This window comes from Sturnira hondurensis, unplaced genomic scaffold, assembly GCF_014824575.4.
Source record: "Sturnira hondurensis isolate 20B ecotype Veracruz unplaced genomic scaffold, ASM1482457v3 Scaffold0002840, whole genome shotgun sequence".
NCBI lineage: Eukaryota > Metazoa > Chordata > Mammalia > Chiroptera > Phyllostomidae > Sturnira > Sturnira hondurensis.
This window is the reverse complement of record NW_028075471.1, coordinates 13,974,654-13,989,953: the sequence shown is the minus strand read 5'-3', so window position 1 is coordinate 13,989,953 and position 15,300 is coordinate 13,974,654. Positions and strand designations below refer to the sequence as shown.

Here is a 15,300-nt window from a genome sequence, read left to right as displayed (position 1 = left end):
ACCTGACTACTTAAACATCTGTTTACTACTAGCTGTAAAGGGTTGGAGTTGTACTTCCCCTCATTGGTTTCCTGTTGGAATTAGACTTGATGTCCAGTGGTCCAAAATTGTGTTCAAATGTCCACTTGCTGGCTTTCTGTATGGACCAAGCCTGCCCATCCCTTGGCTGTGAGGGCATGTCCTGATCTGTGGAGCCCTAGCCCAGAGAGCAGGACTGTGTTTACATTCAGCTGTGTGCTGCCCCATAGCAGTTTGATCAGCTGCACATTGTCAGCTAAGAGGTGGAAAGTCAGGTATAGCTACAAGCAGGAAGTGTGTTGATGTGCACCACCTGGGAAATGTTGCAGGGGGCAGTGTCTGAGCCTTTGCTGTGATGGCCCCACTCAAATAGGCCCACTAAGTGTTAGGTTAAGCACTGTGAGTGCATTTCCTCCTTGACAATGACAGCAATCCTATGCAGTCTGTACTATTATTATTATCTATCAGTATTCTCATTTTACCAAAGAGAAAACTGAACCTTAGAGAAGCTAAGTAGTTTGCCTAAATTCATGCAAATTATAAATGATAGAGTCTAGATTTGAATTCAGAGCTATGGGCTTTCAAATCTTACACTTTTATTTAAAGTTTTTTAAAATGGTGAAATATAACATACAATACTGAAAAGAATTATGTACTACATTATTTGTATTTGTATTTATATTTATATTTATATTTAACATATAATTATAAAGTAGACATTACTCCCTAGGACCAAAATAGAAAGTTACCAAAACCCCATAAAATCCCATGCTTACTTTTGTGGTACTCATTCAGTTGTGGAACTTACACTCTTAATTACCCTGCTAATTATCCTCCTTAGCAAGTCATAATCTGGTACAGGCAAAAGCTGCATGAACCAGAAATCAGAGGCAGAGATGATGCCCTTCTGTAATTATATTTACCTTGGCCAGATCATGTATCTCTGAATAAGACAGACGCGAGGCCAAATAGCTTCTAAAAACCTCAGTCACCATTATCCAGATCAGTGGTTGCTTAATTGGAGCTTGAACATCAAGATGAATGGCAGATTTTGGTTGCTTTTTCTATGTTAATTTGGTAGTATGGTTACTGAAATGCTTAATAATTTCAGTGACAGACTTCACTCATTTTGAATATAAAGTATTTTGTTCATTTATGTAAGTCAGTAAATCACCCTTACACCTTATTGATTAAAATGTCCAAGGTTCTGAAGGACTCACAAGAGTAATTTCTCTGAGACAGACTGTACTTTAGTTTTTAAAAATCTACTATTGAGGTTTGTGCATGAAAGTGGAACCAAGTGGTTATTAATTTTTTATTGAAATCTTCTGAATAAGTGTTTTCTCTTGGTTGGTTTCCAATGGAGTCGTATTCCTGAATCTAATTAGAGGCAGTTCACATACTATGGGCTTATTAAGATTCAAGGCACTTTTTTTTAAATTTTAGCCTGTCTGATATTCCTTTTTAATTTCACTTATTTTTGAATTACTCTAGACATTATCTGGGCCTATTGAAGATACTCACTATTATTAAAAATGATGATGTTGATGAATCTGTCCTTATTCTTCTCAAGTTTCATAACCTTATTCTTTTCTTTCTTTTAATCCTCACCTGAGGACATGTTTATTGATTTTCAAGAGAGAAGAAGGAGTGGGAGGAGAAAGAGAGGGACAGAGAGAGAAACATCGATCAGTTGCCTCATGTATGTGCCCTGACTGGGGATTGAACCCTCAACCTAGGTATGTGCCCTGACCAGGAGTTGAACCCATAACCTTTTAGTGTATGGGACAACACTCCAGCCAACTGAGGCACCTGGCTAGGGCTTATAACCTTATTCTTGATTCTGATTTGTGCATACATGGGACTATGCTTCCCTTTTTGCTTCCTTTGGAAGACATCAATAATCAACCATGGCATTATTTTAGTGAGACCAGACAAAGCCTTAGAGACCTTCTTTATGAAGCATGCCAACTGTCTTTGCTATCTCTGGTCCTGATTGGCTGTCTTTGGTTCTAGATGAGTATATACCCCTTGACAATCTCTTGAGTAAGTTACATTATCAGCTTCTTTTTTCTGCTAAATTTCTGCCTTGGATTTCCATTTTCCTATCTATTTGGATGAAGACCTTTCCTTTACTGAGCCTCTATGTATCATGCTACTTTCCAAATGTGCTCAAATCTCTCAAGCTGCCAACGAGTGTGGGCATCTCGGAATAAACTACTCTCCTTACTCCTTGACCAGTCTTTGCCCATTTCTCCAGAGTTATTTTTGGAAATGACTTTGTGTCTTAAGGTATGAACTCTTTTCTCACATAATGATATTGTTACCAGTGATGTCAACCCTAGTTCAAAAATCTCAGTTCTTGAGTTTGGCAAAAAAAGAATTCTGAGCCAAAACCTCTAATGTAAGAGGAAGTTTATTTAGCAAAAGTACACTTGAAGAGAAAAATGGAGTGGGCTGTTCAGTGATCCACTTTGGCCTTTTAGAAGGTAGGTCACCCAGTCAGAAGAAGTGAGCCCGTTGGGCTGTATGGACTCAGAAAAAAAGTTACAGAAACAAAAAGAAGGGCCCTTGGAGACAGGTTCAAGGGATTAGCTCAGGACAAGCTGTTGCTGACTGCTGTTTCCCTGGTTGTAAGTCTTATGGGGACCCTTAGAGCTTAGGAGAAATATAGCAAAGGTGCATACCTGAAGAAGGAAGGAGCAGTCATACTCTAGAGAGAGAGCACGTGTGTGCTGGGTCCTTTGTCTTAAGGGGTTTTATCTGTTTTCTGAAGGCAGGGATTTTAAGGGCGGTCTCAGGGGAGGATCTCAATCGAATATTCATCAACTTTCCAGGTGTGTCCTTTAACATGCCTATTCATCAAAATGAACATATATGGTCAGTTTTGTGGTCTCTACTGATTGGTTGGCACTAGGGTAGGGGGTAGTTGATCAGTGCATCTGGTTGGTCCTGATGTCAGCCATGGAGTCTCTCTGATTTCACAAGAGTGTAGTTGGTGGGGTAATTTGGCTTTTTTGTGTCTGGAGCTGAAACACAACTGAAGGCTGGATGTTGTCTCTATTTTTACCGAAACTGTGTCTGGGGTCAAGGGACTGGGGCTTTGTTCCTAAGATTATTTATGCTGATCAGAAATTCATTGTCTTTTTTTTAAGATTTATTTATTTTTAGAGGGGTAGGGAGAGAGAAGGAGAGAAATATCAATGCATAGTTGCTTCCCATGAGTCCCCCGCTGGGGACCGGCCTGCAACCCAGGCATGTGCCCTGACTGGGAATCTAACCTCGATCCTGTGGTTTGCAGGCCCTCGCTCAATCCACTGAGCTACACCAGCCAGGGCAGAAATTCATTGTCTTGAGGGCTTAATGCTTAAGAGAGTGGTCCTGAAAGCAAGAAGGAGGCAGGTAAGGCCAGTTAGAATCAGCTGTTCAGTTTCCCTATTCCACTTGCCAAGGAATATTTCTAGCTTCTTACTATCCTGCCTCAGTATGAACTCTCCAAGTTCTGTCTCTGTTAATGAGTTCTCTGGCTGTTTGGGATAGAAAAGAACATGTCTGCTTGAATCCCTCTGGGATATGTGTCAGATAGGCTCCATTTCCAGGATGGCCATGGAAGCTTTTAACACACTGAACTTTTCATAGCTAGTGACTGTAGAATAGACACAAAATATAGAAACCAACCACTTGAACTTCTGGAGAGTGAAAAAAAGCAGGGAGATCCTAGAAGGGAGTCAAAATTGGAAGGGACAGGCATGTTCTAAGTTTCTAGTTTTTATTTTCTGTGTTTCTCTTGAGAGCAGACCACAGTGGTGTCTAAAATTCCAATAGAAAACCTATAGTCTTTCTGTCCTGAAGAACTGGGACGATTTGGGATAACCACTGCAGCTGGAAGGTGAGGAGGCATCCTGGAAAGGAGAGAGGCGGAGAGGGTGAGTCCTGAATTCTGTGTACAAACTTAGCCAAAATCAGAAGGTATCCCCAGAAGGGTACAGGCACGGGGCCAACTCTAGGCAGTCTGGTTAAGGTAAAAAAGAACTGAATGGAGACTTGAGCAGCTGCCCAAGATACAGAGTTTGCAATGTGAGTCTGAATGTGTCACCCATGAATCACTCTTCACTGGGCACAGCTATTTTTGCTTTGACTGATACACACAATGTAGATATACGCTTTCCCACTGTTCAGTTGCCTGAGTTTCATACGCTTCTTTCACAGTTGTTGGGCTTACAAGGCAGGCAAGAGGTCTAAAATGTTTAGAACTAGGTCAGAGCTTCAGCCAAGCGTTTGATACGAGATTTTAGGGATGATATTTCTGTCACAATTCCTACTTCTTTTGCACGATTCGTGGTGTGCTGTGAAGATTTTTCCCTGTAGTCTGACGTCGTTGGCTATCTCATGTTGCAGTGTTGGATCTTCAGAATGGTGTTGGAAGCATATTGTAAAAATTGCAATTAATAATAAATGGTAGTAGCTAATATTTTCTGAGCTCTCACTACATGACAGGCACTTACATGTAGTAAATCATTTTATTGTCATGATAACCCTGCTTTACCATCCCTATTTAGTGATTAAGGACCAGAGAGGTTGAATATACAGCTCTAAAGTGGTAAAACCAGGAGTCAAGAGGAAGAGGAAGCTAGGTTAGTATGGTATGTGTACTCATGTACATACTCTCAAAAACATGGTTTGAACTGGGGGAGAGGTGTTGTCTGGACTGAGTTCCAGTAGATTCCTGAGCAAGGTAGAATTGAATGATAATATTTTTCTGCTACTATATTCTATCAAGTTTACTGGCATGACTTGTGAGAGAGTAGGCTCAGAAATACTAGTGTAGGCCCAAAGATTGAACCCTAATCCAAAGGAATAATAAGCGAGAAGTTAGTTAGCTTATCTCAGATGACTTAGAGCACAGGTGGCAAACACAAGGCCCTTGGGCCAAATCCAGCCCCACAACTTGATGCTACCTGATGGCAGTGCCAAGTTCTCCCTTAACTGTTAAGGAGTAGTTACATTTATACAGTCCTAAAATTGCATTCAGCTCTTTCAAGGCAAATGGGAGGCTGATGTGGCTCCTGGTGAAAATGAGTTCGACACCCCTGACTTAGAGTCTGCCTAGGCTGTTTATTGCCTTTTGTGGGTAAATAACACTGCAGTTTTTATTTATGTTGGGGAGCAAATTATTGATTTGCTATATAGCAAATCAATATTGATATATAGTCAATAATTGATATATATCAATATTGATATATATCAATAATTGATATATAGTCAATTTCCTTATAAGTGATTTCATAGTTTACTTCGTGTGGCCTGGAATTCTTGAAATTTGCTCAGAGTTCTACAGGCTCTGGACTGTCACCTTTGTAATGGTACTGGTCATGGTCAAGAATGGGCAAAAGAAAGAGAAATCCCTTCCTATCATGGTACCAAATAATTTTAATAATACCTCGAGCAGTGAAGTATCTCGGTTAGATGATGCAGGTCTATGGAGGTGCAGGAGGAAGATGTTGCAGTGTGAACATTTTGCAGTGGTTGCAAAATGAACATTTATTCCAGTATTGGAGTAGTTTATAATGGACTAACAGATAACACAATGATAACCTGTAGACAAAATAGGCAAAGTAAGAAAAATTAGAAAAATATTAAAATATTTGAAGATGTTGGAGAATTCCATCCTTCAAGTGAGGGAAGTATACTGAATGATATCCAGATTTATTCATGTTCCTCTGAGGGCCCTTCCTCGCCAGTCCAGTAAACAGCTATCCATGGAATGATATTTTATGTTATTTGCCTAATGAAGTTTTATCTTCACTTTTGCCAGGAAAACTTATGCGAACTTCACTTGCTTTTTCTGTGTTTTGAAGGTTTGACCTCTGTGTAAATAACTTTAATACAGACACTGATTGCAGTGTACTACAATGTTTATGAATATTGATATTAGAAATATTTAATGGCTACATTTTGCTTGTAAGTACTTCATTCAGCATGAAATCAGAAAAATTTTACCTGAATCAGTCTGTGAAACAGCTATAAAAACATAATCATGTCCTTTTGAGTAACCTTAAAAACATTTTATTTATGTGAAGACCACAGCCATCTACAAGCCAAATAGAGAAGTCTCGGAGGAAACCAACTCTGCAGATACCTTGACCACAAACTTCCAGCTTCCAAAATTGTGGGAAAATATACTTCTATTGTTTAAGGGTTTTTTTTTTTACTTTTCCTTATTCATTTGTTCTTGCTTTTGGTTTCTGACTTAAGTACATTAATTAAAAGTGTAGTACTGGTACATTCATCCCTTTACACTTGTGGGTTCTAGAGATGATGGTGGCAGAAAAGCAAAATCAGACAAGCTTAGATTTATATTTCAATATGAAAGATTATGAAATATATTTGTACATGCTTATTAAATTTGTGGAAGATCAAATGGATTCTTTGCTTGACTATTGAGATGATTATGGTAATGGATAGTTATAATAATGAAAGCATTTATGGAGTGTCTGTTTGGGCTGGGAACTGTGATATATACTTCAAAGGGAGGTTCTCATTGATGACAAATAATAACTTGGCAGTATAGTGATCAAGGTCATGGGCTCCAGAAGTTTGGTTTCAATCACTTGTAACTTTGGAAAAATGTCTTTTTCTCTCTGTGCTTTAGTTTTAGTTGGACAAAACAATACTTTTCCTACTTTGTTATTTCCAGAGTATCATACTAGGATGTAAACACCCTTCCTGGCTATGTCTCATTAAATGGTCATGGTTATCTTCATAGTCTATGGTCTCAGCCACCTCACTGTGTGTTTGAGTGTGCTGCCTGACAGTTAGCTCGTGCTTAGTAAGTGTGCTCTGAGGTGCATCTCTAGAGTTTGTGTTTGAACTGGGTCCTTTGGCCACTTGTCTATAATATATGGCTAAATGCAGAGAAAACTTCTCAGCTTTGGAGTTTTGGAGATAAATGATGGGCATATGGGCTGAAATCTGGATCACTAGAAATATGAGTACTGAACTATTAGCCCAAGGAAAAGTCTGGTCTTGTACAATTAATTTATTGTCACGAGAGCCATTGTTATTTATCTGCTATGAAAGCAGGTCAGTGGCCCCAGTGTTAGATTGAAAGTTTTTTTTTTTTATCGGTGATCTTTATATCTAATTAATTCAGTTGTCATTTAGCAAGTACTTACAAAGTACCTCATACATGCTGGGACTGTTCAGGTATGAGGATACGTTGGTGAACATAGCAGGTTGGTTTGTGCCTCTAGTGGGATGTGCCAGACATTGAGAAACCACCCAAATGTGTGATTTGAGACATCCTCTGAGGGACAGTGAGGGACTGTAGTGAGAAAGTTGAACTTGGGAGTGGACTGCTGATGTGAGAGTTGGGGGAGTCAGCACATTTTTTTCTTTAAAGGACCACATAGTAAATATGTTAGGCTTCTGGGCCTTACATTCTCTGTTGCTGCCACTTGCCTCTGGTTTTTTTTTTTTTTCCAGTTAAAGCCGCCCTGGCCAGTATATAAATGAATGGCTGTGGTTATGTCAGACTTGATTGATCAAAATAGGCAGGAGGGCAGATATGACCAAGGGCTGTAATTTGCTAACCCCTGATTTGGGGATTCAGGAAAGGTTTTCTTGAGAAAACTATTCATTTGTAAAGAAAATTTATGTCATTGAGACAGAAGTCAAAAGACTATAGAGTATTATAGTAAAAATGGCATCTTTCACACCCCCTGCTCTTCCTCAGAGGTGTGTACTCTTGTCAGCTTTGGGTATAGAGTTTATTTGATAAGCCACATCTGTACATTGTAGTACACTTAAAAAAAAGCCATTCACCTGGGAAGCTGAGTTGGGCGAGTTTTGTCTGGGAAGGAGCTGGTGCTGCTGCTTCTGGGTCTGTCGCTGTTCAACAGAGGTATGAGGTGAGCGGAGTGTGTTTAGTCTTCTCTGTCAATAAATGCGACACAGTCTTTTAGTACTGAATGTAGATGAGGATTTGTGAAATTGGTGTCTTCTCTCAAGACATCTGGATAATAAAAATCTATCAATGTGAAGTAAAGGAGCAGCCCTGGAATTACCATTGAATGGTGCAGAAAAATGGAATTTACAACCGGGAGCTTCAAATGCTGCTTTCACTCTGTAATTTTAGAGAAGAAACTGTTCTCACATAAGCCAAGTGTGTGTGGCAATCTGATGAAAATCTGCTCACCACTTGGATTTAAAAGCCCGTGGGTGAAAATTTCTATCTTTACTAGCTGTCATGGAATCACATGCTTATTTAACTGTGGGCTGGTTTGCATTATCTCAGGTGGGAGGTAAAAGAGCATAATGAGAATCTTCCCCTCCTTTCCCTTTTGCCGTCTTCCCCCAGAAGTGGACCAGGTCTTCATCCTCTTCCCGTGATCTGGATTGGAGAAAGGACGTTCGGTCCCCCAGGGTGTTTCTGATGAGAGTCAGAGAAGTTCATCAAAATGGATAGGTTGTTTTTACCTAACGAAGCAGTCTTTGCATGTCTCCACTGGGAGGCCACTTGGATGCTTCCCTTGGCTAGACAGGTGTACCGTTCCCGTGGGACTCACTGCTGGCCTAGGAGAGCATTAGTGCAGTTTCCTCCTCTGGACTCCGAGGAGTTTATCTCCTTCTCTCTTAAATATAGGTCAGGGGTCAGCAGGCTTTCCCCTCAGAGAGAGTAGACCTGCTAGTAGGTATTTTAGGCTTTGCAGCCATGTCGTCTTTGTTGTGACTGCTCAGCTCTGCAGTTGTACCAAGTAGCTATAGATGATACAGAAAGGGGCAGGCATAGCTGTGTTATGATAAAACTTGCTATTAAAAGTCTTTGTATAATACGTTTGTTCATAAGAGTTGATTAAGACTTAGTATTCTAGGTCCTATGGAGCACACCTTCTCCCCACCTGCCAATCCACATTTCAAAGCCCTAATCTGTAATGTGATGATAATTGGAGGTGGACCTATAACCAGAGAATCAGCTCAAATTGGCTCTGTCCTGTTTAATGAGATACTGAGTTACTTTTCAGAGATAACAGACAAGATTTCAAGGGCCAGTGCATGCACTGAGGAGAGACTTTGGCCTCCAGCTGCACCCAGAAACCAAATCCCCCGCCCCCTACAGAATCAAAGAACTGAGACATGACTGAACTTGAACTGTGGGACCCTTCAGAAGCCAAGCATTCAGGAAGATCTGGTGCAGACGCCTCTTTGCAATAAATGATCAAATTCCAAGTTCCTCTGATAGGGGAACTCAGAAGTTAGAGATTTTAACTGTTGTTATAGTTAACAGCCTAGCGTGATTAAAGCTTGTGGAAAGCTGTAGTTCCAGTAACTGGAATACATGATCTACATGACTCTGGGAGGGCAACAAGCCCCATGGGGTCTGCAAGTGATCTTGCTATTTGAGCCATCCATCGTTTTCCAGGGAGGGAATGTGCATGACATAGATAAAGAATTGTTGATCAGTAGATAAAGAAATACAAGAAAAATTGGCAACCCTTACCTGATTATTCTTTTTTCATACCCCTTACCTACCCTTTTTTCCCGTTATAAAAGATTGGCTTGGGATGAGATGTTAAGAGGGTTTTTAGGGTATGTAACCTGCCATCTTCTCAGATTGCAGGCATCTGAATAAAGCTCCCCTAAAGATTCAGTCCTTGTCTCTACTTGTTGGTTCTAATAGTGACAGGCAGTATGGCCACCTACTTTTCTGGTTTCATCTTTAGTTACAGCTTGCCCCACCAGCACGCATGCCTGTTCCTCCAGCTTCTTTGGCCTGGCTCAGTGAGTGAGATAGATTTGGGGCACCACTAGGTCTCCCATCTTCTTGGCTGGCACCTTCTCATTCTATAAACCTTTCCTTACTCCAAACCCTGATGTTTCGGTTTTACCTTTTCAGAGCATTGGACATGTGAACTCTGGGTCCAGTAACAGAGCCTTTGAGAAATAATTCATGAAAGTTTTTGATATAAGAAATGCGCAGACTTACAGAGAATTTTTCTAAGAATTTATTTGAGCCAAACAGATGGCATAAGTGAGGGAGCAAGATCTCAAGTGTTCCTGAGAATAATAGTTTTGAAGTTTCTCCGATGCATTTGAATTAAGGAGGGTAATTAAGGAAGATTACATGAAGGTAGGAGAAAGCAATGCAGGACTTGAATTACAGGATCGTTGAGAATTTTTGCTTTCTTGAGGATGGTTACATCTTAGAACAGGGGTGTCAAACTCATTTTCATGGGGGGCCACATCAGCCTTGTGGTTGCCCTCAAAGGGCCAAAATAATTTGAGGAAGTTATAAATGTAACTACTCCTTAACTATTAAGGGGTTGAAATTACATTCGGCCCTTTGAAGGCAACCGTGAGGCTGATGTGGCCCCCGGTGAAAAGGAGTATGACACCCCTGTCTTAGAAGGAGGGGTCTGAAAAGAGGCATTGTCAAAGCTGTATTAACCTAGATGTACAGAAACAATGCACAGGGCTTGATTAAGTCAAACAGAAGCCTTTTACTAAATAAATTAGAGGCCTGTGGTATGACTACTCCACCATGACCTGCCCAGTCAGGAATTTATGATCAGATCACTCTGTAAAGTTACTTTCTACAGAATCTCTTTTCTGATCCACATGGTGGAGCCCTCATAAATGGGATTAGTTCTCATATAAGAAGAGAGATGAGCCCTGGCTGGTGTGGCTCAATGGATTGAGTGCCAGCCTGTGAACCACAGGGTTGCTGGTTTAATTCCCAGTCAGAGCATATGCCTGTGTTGTGGGCTAGGCCCCCAGTAGGGGGCACACGAGAGGCAACCACACATTGATGTTTCTCTCCCTCTCTTTCTTTCTCCCTAACCCTCTGTCTAATTTTTTGTTAAAGATTTTATTTATTTATCTTCAGAGGGGAAGGGAAGGAGAGAGGGAGAGAGAGATCAATGTATGGTTGCCTCTCCTGTGTCCCCTGCTGGGAACTGGCCTGCAACTCAGGCATTTGCCCCCAAACCACAATACTCTGGTTCGTAGGCCCAGGCTCAATCCACTGAGCTATCCCAGCCAGGGCCTAATCTTTTTAAATAAATAAAAAAGAAGAGATATGATACCTCTGTTACCTCATTTTCTAATTCTTACTAGAAATTACCCACATGGGAGCACGGGGCGGGGGAGGAGGATTCTTTACCCCAAGGCCATTCTTTGGGGAAAAGGGTGTGATCCATTAGTGATATCTGTCATAAACTCAGATTAGGGGCACAGTGCTATGAATTTATCATCCTTGCCTCTAGGAATGCCTAGAAAACAAAGTCTTTGCCTATTTATCTTTATATATCAGTCAGAGTTACAATATGTAAAAGTTTAAGAAAAGCTTATCAAATGAATGGACATTTAACTTGATGCCTTCCTAGAAAACCGAAATTAAACCAGTTATACTGCACAGGAAGTGCTTACTAAATACTTACAATGTTAATGTAAATATCTTTTTATTCTGATGGTTTTCTGAAGAAAGGAAATTTTTTGTATTCTATGTTTAATGTCTTTTGGCTGTCAGCATTTTATCTTTCTACCTAACAGACCCACTGAAATCTATAGTTTAAATATTTATCTACTTCTATTGTTAATTCATTTGTGACTTAAGCTTTTACATTTTTACAAATAACACAAACAATTAGAATTTGTATTAGCCTTTCTTTGAAATAGTATAGAATGGGTGATTAGAAGTGATTCTTCATGTGTACTCATCAAACTGGTTTCATTCCTTCACGATAAATAGATGCCGTACCTAATACACTTACAATGCTTTGAATCTTTTTTTTTACAGGCACACTATACACTTCATGGCCATATCACACAATTTACCTGTTTTGTTTTTAGGCTTGTAGGATGGAAGAGGAGCCGAGAGCAGTATTAGAAACTGCTGTAATTCTTATATAGGTGACATTTCTACCACATGATGTGGCATAATAAACAAATATGTATTTGGTCTTTATCTTAGGTCCTTGGCATAGTGCTCCTAAAACTCCTGGAATTTCCTGAGTAACAGGAGTGTCCTTTTGTTATTTATAACCAGCCACTCTAGTCATATCTGAGTTTATGCTAATGTGTTGACTCCTGGTGGGTCCTTAGATAGTTTGTAAGGAGAGGCTGTTCTGCTTAGAAGGTTGGAACTTCCAGTCTCTTTCCTAACCCTACCTCTGGGTAGAGAAGACCTGAAGATTGAGTTCAATAAGCCAGGGCCAGTCATTTAATCAATCATTCTTATGTAATGGGCCTGAATTAAAACTCTACACCAAGAAGATGAGGGCAGCTTCCACATTGGTGAACACACCCAAATACTGCCTGGGGAGAGTGGTATGCCTGGAGGACCTAGGAGCTCTGCTCACATCCTGTATTTTGCCCTGTGCATGTCTTACATTTGGCTGTTACTTGGTGATAAACTGTTGATTGTGAAGCACTTTCCTGAATTCTGTGAGTCATTCCAGTGAATTTTTGAACTTGAGGAAGGACCCGCGGGAACTGCCCAATTTGTAGTCAGCTGAGTAGAAATACAAGGAGACTGAGAACCCCATTTGCAGTTGGTTTTTGAAGTAGGAATAATCTTGTGGGACTGAATCCTGAAATTGTAGGGTCTGTGCTAACTCTCAGAGTTAGTAACAGAGTTGAATTGAATTTTTGGACCCCTTTGTGTGTAAGTGAATTAGAGAGTTGGTGTAGAAAAATGACATTTATCTGGTGATAGAAAATTCCACACATAATAGCTGCTCTTGGCCAATGTGTAATTGAATATGGGGCTCAGCATCTCTTGATATTCCACAGAACATAGTTCCATCAAATCATCAGTGAGCCAGGTTTAAACCTTCAGCATAACCTGAGGGGGTTTCAGAGGGGGCGTATGAAGTCGTGGCATTCCTCTGGTGCCTTCCTCAAACAGTCTCTAAGATGTGTCTCTTCTCCTGTGGCCTTTCTCCTTATATCAATAAGTTTCTCCTGTGTAACGTGGAGCAGTTTAACTTTGTTCCCAAAGTGTGTGTCTATGCAACAAAAAGCCCTGTAGTCAAGTCAACTCCCTTCTCTTAGTTGGAAGTTAGAGACCATCTGTGACTACTTACACCTGTCCTTGTAGCTCATTCACTTAGCCCAATAGCTTATCAAAATACTCCTTCCATATGCATATGAGAGTTCAAGACAAAGTAGATCTCCCTTTGTCCTTCTAGTTTATTCCTTTGTTCAGTCTGATTCACTCAGTGAGACTGAACAGGAGCCCCTACTCTGTGTCACACAGAGCTTCAGCGCTGGCACCTTTGCAGGAACAAAACCGGTGTTTGCACAATGGAGCTGGGATCTATCTCTGTGCATGTGTAATGTTTTTTTTTTTTTTTTTTTTTTTGTGTGTGTGTGTGTGTGTGTGTATAATGTTACAGGTGGGAAAGTATGAAACAGGGAAGCACCAACTACATTTCTGTATTCATACTTTACTTTGCATTCCTGCTTTTGTCATTTGTGATCCAGTCAGAAATAAGAGTAGTGCGAAACTACATTTATTATTTGAATAAGAATAATTTTAACAAGAAAATTGATTGAGGAAATATTGAAGGGTTAAAGAAGTCTTAGAATGGCAAAAAAGAGAAGTAACTAAGTAGAGATTGTAGGTATAGGAAGCAGCTACCACCCCTGAAATCAAAGGAAGCCACTGTGGCTCTCTAGGAACTGAGGGCATGGAGGGGGTTCTGCAGAGCTGGGACCAGAGCTGTGAGGAAGGGGCCTGCCAGGCTGATTCTGTGGGCTCCGTGGCTCTTCTGGAAGTGGTGGCAGACCTATGTGAAGTCCTGGGAAGTCACTGACCTCCCTAGTTCCTCATGTATTTTATTTTCTTCATAGCACCTCCCACTCTGTAATTATATTCCTCATTTGTGTTTTCCTGTCTTTCTCCCCTGCTTCCCCTCCTAGGCCATAGACCTTGTGACAGCAGCTTCTCTGTGCAGTGGATCTGTAGATCTGGCACATTGTGAATGCCCAGGAGGAAAGTCTTTGAACAAATGAACAATGTACAGGTTCTGCCAGTGGCCTTGGTAGGAGTTAAATGCAAGTAAATATTTATGCTACCTCAGTTTGTTTTCTTGCTGTCTATCAGCAAGTCTTGTCCATGTATAAAATTAGGGTGATTCTCCTCTGTGACATAATTGAGCCAGCATCTTCTCCACTAGGGGACAGGCAGGGATTTTGAAATGATGCTGTTCAGTATTTTCAGGGCGTTTTATACATTTATTTTTGCTGTTGTATTTATATGCAAATATTTATCAAGGTTGTAATTTTTTCTTCCTTTTCTTTTTTGTTGTTGGCAGAGCAGAGGTCTGGAGTTAGGGAGTGAACTCTCCTCTGTGCATTTGTTCTAACTACAGAGAGTTTTACATTTCCTAGCTCCTTAGAAAAATAGGCTGCCTTTCTGCTGAACCTGGGATAAAAAGAACCAGACAGTATTTGTGAGAATCTTAACTCTTTTGACTCAGTGAAACTCATCCAGGAATCCCTCTCTCATTCAGAGCTTCCCATTTCTCCCCTGAACCTCTTTTCTAGGACAGCTCTGTACCTTCCTGCATGGAAATTTGTGTACTGCCTCCTGCTGCTTCTCCTGCCCCTTTATTTCCCTGCTTAGTGGGCTGGGATGCCATTCACAGTTAAGGTCTCAGTGGAGCGCATAGACTCTGGAATCAGACACACCTGGGTTTGAAATGTGGCTCTGCCTCTGACCTGCTCTGTGACTCTCAGTAGGCACTTAACTTCTCCAAGCCTTTTTGCTCATCTGTAAAATGGATCTTGTTCAGTTTCTTCCTCATGGTGTTGCAGTGAGAATTAAATGAGGTGATGCTTGTCAAATGTAGAGTATAATTTCTGCAATTTGTGGCACTCATACATGTTAGCTAGTGTTCAGTTTGATTAAAAAATACAAGACTTTGTCAAGGTACCTTTGAGGAATGGGAAAAATTCCTCTTTCTCTTCTCTGGTTCTTTTTGGCTGATCAGATAAGTAAATCAGCAGGAGGCATATTTACAAAAGAAAATCAAATTTAATCTCATGCACATGGGAACCTTACATGCAGAATAGATTCATAGATAGAAAGGGGAGTAGAGGTATATAAGACATCCCAAGCTAGGGATGAGGTAAGGTGCCTTGGGGGCTTCAAAAGCTCCTTGTGGATGATAAGAGCAAGGCCTTCAGTAATTAGTACTTTTCCCTGCCCTATAGACAGGTGAAAAGAAGGTCAATACTTTCATTATGTTTAACAAAGGGTCAGCACATACATTCCTG

General features: G+C 40.6%; 1 protein-coding gene across 1 annotated transcript in view; it reads left to right on the top strand.

Annotated features, from left to right (window-relative positions):
- The window catches only part of SUCLG2 (succinate-CoA ligase GDP-forming subunit beta), a 267,662-nt gene that overhangs the window by 30,732 nt on the left and 221,630 nt on the right, over positions 1 to 15,300 (top strand). The window lies entirely within an intron of this gene.